At 43.9% G+C, this 9,967-nt stretch overlaps 1 pseudogene; it reads left to right on the top strand.

Annotated features, from left to right (window-relative positions):
• Positions 1–244: 244 nt before the first annotated feature.
• Positions 245–9,725, top strand: LOC124674779 (annotated as a pseudogene).
• The last annotated feature ends 242 nt before the right edge of the window (positions 9,726–9,967 follow it).

The raw sequence follows: 9,967 nt of genomic DNA, 5'->3' as shown, positions 1-9,967 counted from the left end.
AATAAAGAGAATAATAAAAGTAGAGGTAAATCTATAGTAGGGGTCGAAACGCATATATGTGGTGTGCAGGACGTTCTGAAAATCTACGCAGAAGCTGAGGTGGCTGAGCGCAAAAAGACCCCTCCTGGGGCAAACGCGGCACCCTGTGCGTGCGTGTTTTTATCCGCGCCTGGAGTTAACAGTCTCCTCCCCATCGCTCGCTCCTCGTCTCCTCCCCAAACCTCCCAAGCCAAGCTCACCCTAGGGTTTTCCCCGCCGCCGCCCATGGCCGCCTCCCCGGACCGCGCCAATGACGACCTCCGCCGCCTCCTCGCCGTCGACACGCCTCCACCGCCCCAGATCGCCAAAGGTCCGTCCCTTCCGCCACTCGCCCTTCCACCCCACCCTCGATCCGTGACCCCAGCCCGAAACCCTAGCAAGCTCGGGCTGTCTTGATTTGTTGCTTCTACCTTCCTTCGATCCGTGCCGACGTCACTAGGGTTCGGGGGTTGCGAAATGGTACTGCCACCTTGGGTTGGGCTTCCGCACCGTTACTGCCGTGTCCGTGTAGGGGTCTGTGCCTGGACAGTTTCCGCTGCGGCGGGGCGGTAGTTCTAGTCTAGGTATAAAGGGCGGCGGCTTTGTAGTTAAGTGAGGTCTTCGGATTTGGGTGGATTGGATGCTGTGGTCCAGTTTTTAATTTATAGTTTCTATTTCGATTTGGTTTTACTTAGGATTACCGCCCTTTGTTCCTAGTACTTCGATTTCTGCGTTAACTTATGCCTGTCAGTGTATTTCTTTTTGGTTTAACCTCGCCGTTGTGATCTGTGTGTGACTGCAATCCCGGCCATCTCCATCAGGAGTTTTTTTTTTTGATTTTTTGATAGTTATTTATATGTTGGTACTCGTAGGATGCATAATAGAACTGAAAACTGTAGGTCCTTTCCTTTGGGCCAAGAAATCTTGAGCTCTTTATGGCCACGTGCTGGGTGCAACATGGGTGATGGCTTCTCTTACTGATTGTTTGCTCAATTTCTCACAGCTTTAGATGCTGTTATAGGATACCTTTTTTATCTACACTTGCAATCCATGGTATTAGAGTCGATCTTTGGTAAAAAGATGACTTGACTGTACAACCAGTGTGCACAATCATCCAATCCAATTAGTTCATGTGAGGTATATGCTGCTTAAATCTTACTGCATGTTTCTCTTGTCTAACTAGTAACTACTGAGCATCTAGGTTGCCCTATGTGTCTTACAATTGGTTGAGAATGAAGCTTCATCGACATCATAGGCCATTTAGAGTGCATTACAAGCATGTTTCCGTTTATTTTTATCATTGTAACATGTTTCCTGTCTTATTAATTGTAGCTTTTTTTTTGCAGAGAAGCAAGGCCTGGATACTGACATGCCACTTTCTCCTCAGTGGCTTATGAAGGTAGGAGAAAACATGGTCAGGGTTTTAGAATTAAGGGCAGTAGCTAGACTCAAACAACTGGACCTCCTATGGTGAACATGGCAGTAGAATACCATCTATGTTGTTATTCGACTTCGTAGTGGTTTGTGTGCAACATGATAATTTATGTTATTGTTGTTTGTTGCAGGATCCCAGTTCACAGGGTTCCCGCTTAGATGCTACTAAGACATCGGGGAATGGTGAAGACATGGGCTCCAGTGCGAAGAAAAAGGATGTCTTCAGGGCTTCTGTGCTTGATGGTGAAACTGGGCGTCGTGACCGTTGGCGTGAAGATGAACGGGAACCAAATTCAGGCCCTCGGTGGACTCGCTGGAGGGAGACAGACAAGGAACATGGTGATACACGGAAGGTTGAAAAATGGTCGGATGACTCGTCCAAGTTTTCTGTGGATGGCCGTCGTGCTCCACAGGAACGCTGGGGTGATTCCAATAACAAGGACGGCAACTTTGACCAACGCCGTGAGGGCAAGTGGAGCACTCGCTGGGGTGCCAATGATAAGGAGTCTGAAAATTGGCGTGACAGGTGGGGCGATTCAGCCAAAGAGGGCGATGCTTCCCGTGATAAAGGTTTTTCCCAGTTTGTGACACATGGAAAAGATGGCAACAATCATGAGAAGGATACTGAAAGAGATGATAATATCTCTCGATCATGGAAGTCTAGTCATCCTCTTGGCCGTGGTCGGGGAGATTCATCTTATCACCCCTCACAGACTTCACAAAAACCATCTTCTATGTATGGGTATGGTAGAGGGAAACCAGACAATGAAATCTCCGCTTTTCCAAGTTCTCGTGGAAAGTTTACACCCAGTACTGGTAGTACAAATATTGGCAGTACTGGATCGTCACGGCCATTCCATCTTGGTCTACTTTCTGACAGACCTGGTGGCGCATCAGGGGATCGCACAGCATTTAGATATAGTAGGATGAAACTTCTTGACATATACAGAACAACTTCACATGTTACTGACTTCAAGATGCCTTCTGATGTTTGTGAGGAAGTGTCCGCATTTCTCCAAGAAGAAATGTTGGAGCCTTTGGCATTATTTGCTCCTACAGCTGAAGAAGCGGTAAAGTTTATACTATTATATTCTGAATTAGGATAATCTTACTATTACGCAGTAATATATATGATCTTTATATCTTACAGCTTTTGTTTTCTTTGCAGGCTGTTTTAAAAGCAATTGACAAAGGGGAAGTCATAAACAGTGGTGTCTATCAGGTTTCCAAAGATGGTTCTGTTGGGAAAAGTAATCCTGATGGGGTGCCTATAAAACAATCTAAATTAGGTTTGATGCAGTTTTCTTACTTTCTGCATAAACATCCAAATATGTTACCGCAATGTGAATTGAATGTTCCCCTGTTAACCAGGTGGTAGAGATGATCAACCTGGAAACACAGAAGATTTGAAGGGAGAAACATCTGGAAGTCTCAGGGTGCTATATCTTATTCCTTGTTCACTCAGCTCTTTTTATTTACTGCATGCCACTTTGTTTAGGCTCAGTTCTTTGGTGGCTTCTCCGAAGCTGCCCTCCCCCAGCTTTCTGGGAAAGCCGCCCAAAATTTATAAAGGCTTCCGAAATGATCTAGCGTAGACTAGTCCAGAAGCCTCCCTAAATTTTTGGAGCGGCTTCTCAGGAAGCTGGGAGGGCAGCTTCTGGAGAAGCCGCAAGAACTGAGCCTTACATAGGGATGATTGCATGTTCAGTTGTCCATGTATAGGGAGTTTGTCATTTGTGAAACATCTAAACTTTCAAAACTTGGGAGTCTTCCACATAGTGTGGGTCCACAATTTAATAATCAGCCCATGTGGTTCACATTTCTCGGAATATACAGTACCATTTTTTAGTCTTTAGCATGATTTTTAGTTCTGTGGAAGGTCTGTCCAAATAACAGTAGTACTAATTCAGTATGGTATAGACTACATAGGATTTTGAAATTTGTTTGGACTAATAATACCAGATTCAGTGGATTGCATATCAAGTCATGCCTTTTGTGACTTTCTCAATTGTTCCTAAATGTCATACCCTGTTGTAAATTGGTGGCAGATCTCGAGGCTTGCATGTGTATTATGATAAAGTAGTCTAAGAAAACTAATTCATCTTGACGACCTCCTCATGGTATCTTATTTAGCTACTTTGAAGTGCTTGCAGTCTTTCGGTAGTTAACTAGTTGGTATTCCGCTGTTCTTTGCCGAATGCTTGCATAATTTGTGTAAATCCTTTCTGCTCTTAAAAGGCCATTTCTGTTGATCTTATAATAGGTGTTCCTGGAAATGTTGATTTGCTGCGGACAGAGACACCTAGTTATGTTGTTCCACAAAGATCTCGGTTTGTTGGAGAGCATAGGCTTGGACCAACTGACTTTCCGCAGCAAATACCCAATGTGTTTGATCAAGAAAGTAAAGTAGCCGGGATGGCAGGTGTTGAACCTTATCCTAATCCAGAAGGTCTTTCATTACACTACAAAGATCCACAAGGTCGAATTCAAGGCCCTTTTTCTGGTGCTGACATCATTGGATGGTTCGAGGCTAGCTATTTCGGTATTGATTTGCTGGTTCGTGTTGCAAATGCACCTCCTGATGCTCCTTTCTTAATGCTTGGGGATGTTATGCCTCACCTACGAGCGAAGGCAAGGCCACCTCCAGGGTTTAGCACCACAAAATCCAGTGATATGCTAATGCCAGAGGCTACACCTACGGGGAAGTTTGTCAGCTCCAGTAGCACACATGATGGATCAGCTGGTGTTGGTATTTTCAACGGTGGGCCAAGCAGGAATGGCGGTGCAGTTGAAGCCCAGAATCGTTTTCTGGAGTCACTTATGTCTAATAGTATGCAAGGTTCTTCAGCTGCTATGACTGGAGGTTTGTTTACTGGCGAGAGAGCCTGCCTATTTTCATTCCATATATTTATTAATTGTCTCTGCTACTTATATCATGCATACTTTCTGTCTTGACACCGTATTTTTTTGGAATTAGGGCTGAATGAATACAGCAACAGTAGCTTCGGCAACATTGCGATGGCTGGAGGGGAGAGCGGGAACAGCATGAATTATTTTCTGGCGCAGCAAAGATTGTTGGAGAGACAAAAATCGTCCCAAAACACTGTTCCATATTGGTCTGGAGATGGCAATCAAGCTGCACAAGCACAGAATAAAGATATAGCTTCAGAAGTGTCTGCTCTGCACTCTAAAGTGCCCAGTTCCATGGCTGATCCATCTCGTCAAGCTTCACAATCTCAGAATGTTGACTTGCTAGCTATGCTTCATTCTGCGGAGAAACCTAAAGCACCTGCTGGATTGCCACCATGGTCAAACTATCCTGAAGCCAAAAATCTTAATCCTAACCTTCACGTGGATCTCACTCAAGGACCACTTAACATGCATCAAAATCTGCAGAATTCTCAGCAAATGGCTACTGCTGGTCAACAACAGAACTTCATGCCACAGAACCAGGCACCAAGCCATTTGCCACCTGAGAAGTTGCTTGCTGAGATATCTCAAGATCCACAACTCTTGCACATGTTTCAACAACAGTATCTGCTATCACAACTACAGTTGCAATCGCAGCCACCAGTGACACCTCAGCCTCAGCCACAACTCTCAATGCTGGACAAGATGATATTGCTTCAGCAGCAACAGCAGCAACAGCAGCAGCAGCAGCAGCAGCAGCAGCAGCAGCAGCAGCTGCAACAACGATTACAGCTTGAGCAGCAGCAGAAGGTGTTACTGCAGCAACAACACCTAATTTCTCAAGTTGCACCTCATGGTCATTCCAACCAGCAGCTTGATGGCCCTTATGGGTCAAAGCATACTTCATTGCCAGCTGGTGATTCCATGAACCTTGGTGTTAGAAAAATTCAAGATGTTCTTGAAGTTGATCGGATTTTGACTAACCATGGTACAACACAAGGGCAACAATCTAGTCAAGCATTTATGAATATGAGGGGTATGGAGGGTGTTGGATTAACACAAAACTCTGTACCTACTGTGCCAATGCCTCATGAAATTTTTATGGGTGTGCCTCCAAAAGAACGGTATTCCTATCCTCAGAAGTCGGAAAATTTTGCAAGTACCAACACTCAACCTAATGCAAGTATGGTCAACCCGATGCTAACAGAAGTTGCAGAAAGATATGAAGAGAAGTCTGCTAACTATCAACAAGTTGGAATAGACAAAGCTGAAAGTAAGCCTGAAAATATTTTTAGTTCACGTTCTAATGTGCGTAGCAGTTCAGCTCTTAGTGAGACACCGCCGAATCCATTATTGGACATCATGTCACCTCATAACCGTGTCCAGGAAATGAAAGATGCCCCTACTCCAGTTGAGCTAACTATGGAAGCTGATGCAAAAGCTCCTGATACACAAGAGATGAAGAAAGCAGAAAAGAAAAAGAAGCAGAAGAAGAAGCAGACAGCTGTAGATGTTGGCAAAGCAGCCCCAAAGACAGTTTCCCAGCAGCCAAGACTAGATGCTGAAGGTGATGGATCAAATCAGGGTAGTACTAGACATGGTTTGCCAGATGATACAGAGGATCTGTTTTGGGGCTCCCCTGTCAGAGCGGAAAGCTCTTCTAGATCTGTTGGACCTCCGCTGGGCTTTGAATCATCTGCGAATTTTCCTCCCAAGAGTCTTCCCGAGGAGTATGATGTCAGCAGAGCTGAATGGGAGCATAGTGCTCTATCTGAGCCTCATGCTGCGGCAAGCCAAAAGGTTGGAAACCAACCCAAGGACCCAGACCTAAGTCATTGCTGGAAATTCAAGCTGAGGAACAACTAAGAGCACAGAGGGTAGCTGCGGACAATATTAAGACAGCTGTGCCAGTGGTATCTCTGCCATCAGTTCCTTGGAGTACCATGTCAGCATCTTCCGAGCAGCAGTTTGGGGGTGCAGGTAGATCACTGGGTGGCCAAGAAAGTGCTGGCGACTCAAGGAACAAGAGAAGCCAGTTGCACGATTTGTTGGCAGAAGAAGTTCTAGCAAGGTCTAGTAATGCAGACAATGAGAACACAAGTAGTGCTAATGATGTTTCGTTTCCTCCTTTGTCACCTGCTGTTGTTCAGCCTGATGCTCCTGCTTTTGATGATACTGACTTTATTGAGGCCAAGGACTCCAAAAAGAACAAGAAAAAGGGAGCAAAGTCAAAGGGACCTGCTGTAAAAGCCCCATTTCCTGTTGGTTCTGTTGAATCAGCAATCTCTATACCTGCTGAAAAGGTCAAATCTTCAAAGCAAGCACAACTAGATAAGGAAATACTACCGGCTCCACCAAGTGGTCCATCCTTTGGAGATTTTGTTCCGTGGAAGACTGATCAGACAAATTTTGCACCTGCTCCAGCGTGGTCCACTGATGCTGCAAAGATGCACAAACCCTTGTCTCTGCGAGATATTCAGAGAGAGGAAGAAAGGAGATCAGGTGTTGTCCAGCAACAACCACCCTCACCAACTCCAGCAAAGGTGTCTATGAACCAACGGAATCATGTTAATGTTCCTTCTAGGCAAGCTTCTGGCTCTTCTCCATCAAAGACAGTTGCTCCTGTCCAGATGAGTTCCAATCCTTCCAACCGTGCCAAGTCAAATGCCGAAGATGATCTGTTTTGGGGCCCTTCTGACCACTCCAAACAAGATATGAAACAGTATGTTTCTATTTTCTTTGTGATGGTTTTTTACAGCCACTTGATTGTTTGTTGGCAATTTTCTTATTACTATCAACCCTTTGCATTTCTGGCGTATTGACTTACAATCTTCTGAATAAGTATAAGCGAAATAATGACTGCAGTGAACTGCGGAGTTATGACTACCCTGTCCTGCAGTTCTATCTACATGTAGTTAGTTGGTTAAGAAGTTATGTAGAACATCTTGCAATTCATTTAAGTACCAGGACTTGATAGTAATTATAGTTCTCCCTCTAAATTATTTGAAGTTCTAGCTGGTCCTAAGTCAAACTTCTTTAAGTTTTACCAAACCTATAGAAAAATGTATTAACATCTACAACACCAAACTAGTTTCATTAGATTCATCATAAAATATATTTGTGTACTATATATATTTGATGTAGGGAAGATTGGTCTGAAGAAAATGTTAGAACTTCAAATAATTTTGAACGTCGGGAGTACCTGATTTGATTTGTAAGTATTGTCGTAATTTGTTTATATTGGTTGTGTATTAGTGTTGTCAAATATTGCTTTGATCATGAATATTCTGCTCACATGCTTTACATATCCTTTGATGGCAGTTCATAATATAATTTATAATTACTACTTTTTCCTTGAAGCTCATTTTGCACCTTGCATGTCCATCACACTTATGACTAGCCTAGGTTGTCTCTGCAAAATTGTTCCCATGGTGTACTATTCCATTGGGCTGTCATCAAATGGGTTATCAGCAAACCTCTACTATTGGAGAAGTAGAGACTAAAATCGCCCATGCACGAATTTCTGAATAAGCCATATTCCCCACTTGTCTAATTGTTCGTCTGAACTGCCCAAAGTCCATCGCTTTCATATGTGCCTGCTTTTTTTAATTCACTCAAGACTAGGTCTAAAAGTTCAGAAGTGAAGGTCGCTCTGATGGTAGAGTACTACCTCAGGTCTGCTTTAATTGACGGGGATTGAGCTAGCTGCATGTATGTATTGAACTGGCCGCGTCGATTAAAAGCGTCCGGAGGAAGTACTTGGTTAATTTAACATTACTTGATCATCGATCTTCATATGTGAATATGCATATGTCAATTGGATAATAAAGAGTTTGCATACCACTTCATGCTAAAAACATTTCGTAGGTGATACTGTTACTATTGTTATTCTTGCCGCTTGCTCTATTGACCTGGCTGAGTAGATCGGCTTTGGCTGAGGAAGAGACTAGACCACACACCACAGTGACAAACTTGAAGAAACAGTATCACTGGATGAATAGGAAGATTCAAGGGCTGGACTGGTTGGATACATATTGTAAATAAGTAACATGTAACAAACTCAATCCGTAATTGATTGCTGCCAACTGCACCTGTAATTATGAACATAGCTACCTATACCAGTAGTTATATCTTCCCTATGACTAACTGATAAGTAGGGCTGCTGCCTTCCATTCTACGTCCAGGCGCTCCTAGTATCCAAACACATACGATGCTTTGATTTCTATGACTTCCTTGCACAATTAGAATTTTATAGCATGTCTACCGTGTACATCTGGTACTCTGCTTGACCATTGATGGCTGGAACATCCTTTCCTGTTTTTTTTGGTCTTACTACCCAGTTTGTTTCTTTTGTATGGAATTTCTCTAAGGGGCTTATATTTTTTTCTTATGATATTTAACAGGTCAGAATTCCCAAGTCTTTCAAGTCAGAGCAGAAGTTCCATAACTAAAGACCAGGCTCCATTGAATCGTCAGAAGTCTCAGGCTAGCAAGTTACCACTTTCAACGGCTCCTACTGCCAAGCTAACCGGGAAAGGCAAGACGGAGGCATCAAACAAGCAGACAGGTAAGTTAGTTGGTGATCATATGTTTTTCAAGTCGCTTTGCTTCTGTGTATTTCTAACACTCTTATGCTGCAGAGGCAATGGACTTCAGGGATTGGTGTGACAGCGAGTGGTCCAGGCTCACCGGAACAAATGGTATTAATTCTCACTAGGGTAGTTTGCTTAAAACTCATCAGTCTTCTGATTGCCTGTTCCATTTTTGCCCACAGATACAAGTTTCCTTGAGTTCTGCATTAAGCAGTCGGCTGGTGAAGCAGAAACGCTTCTCCGGGAGAACGTTGGCTCTCTCGACCGCAACGGTCAGTTCATCGACAAGTTCCTCAACTACAAGGCGTTTCTGTCCAAAGAGGTGATCGAGACAGCATTCAGAGCCCCCAGCAACCGCCCTCGTGGGGATGCCACCTCGCGCCTGAACCCTGTTCCTGCAGCCAAAGGAGGCCCAAGTGCCGAAGCAGAACAGGACGCCGGAGGAAAGAAGAAAGGGAAGAAAGGGAAGAAGGTGAGCGCAGCAGTCTTAGGATTCAATGTAGTCAGCAACCGCATCATGATGGGTGAGATCCAGAATGTGGATTAGTAGGTCTGCATAGAATGATGGCACCGCGCTGTACATACTTTCGGCGCTCTCAGATAGATTGTTTAGACTTGTTGCGATGGCAACCGAGCTTATGAGGTGATTTTCGTCTCTCCTTTCTCGAGATGCGTGCAAGCTGCCCAATTTTGGCTTCCTGTAAACTGACAGCAGATTTTGTTTCCGATAGAACTTCACTCCAGAATGAAGAACATAGACCAATTTTGTTTGTTGCCTGGTGTACCTTTGGCCAAAGCATGGGAAGGTGCTTAGATGTTGGCATCGTCTATTAGTTCGATTTAAGTGCTACTCCCTCCGTTATCTTTTGTAAGACGTTTTAGCTCTTTTCTAGATTTACTCACTTTAATTTGTATTTCTAGTATGTAGATTCACTCATTTTGCTTTGTATCTAATCTACTACCTCTGGACCGAATCAATTGACGCGCCACTGTAGGAAACATGCATGCTCACT

Source organism: Lolium rigidum, chromosome 7, assembly GCF_022539505.1.
Source record: "Lolium rigidum isolate FL_2022 chromosome 7, APGP_CSIRO_Lrig_0.1, whole genome shotgun sequence".
Lineage (NCBI taxonomy): Eukaryota > Viridiplantae > Streptophyta > Magnoliopsida > Poales > Poaceae > Lolium > Lolium rigidum.
The sequence above is the reverse complement of the archived record's forward strand: the minus strand, read 5'-3'. Positions and strand labels throughout refer to the sequence as shown.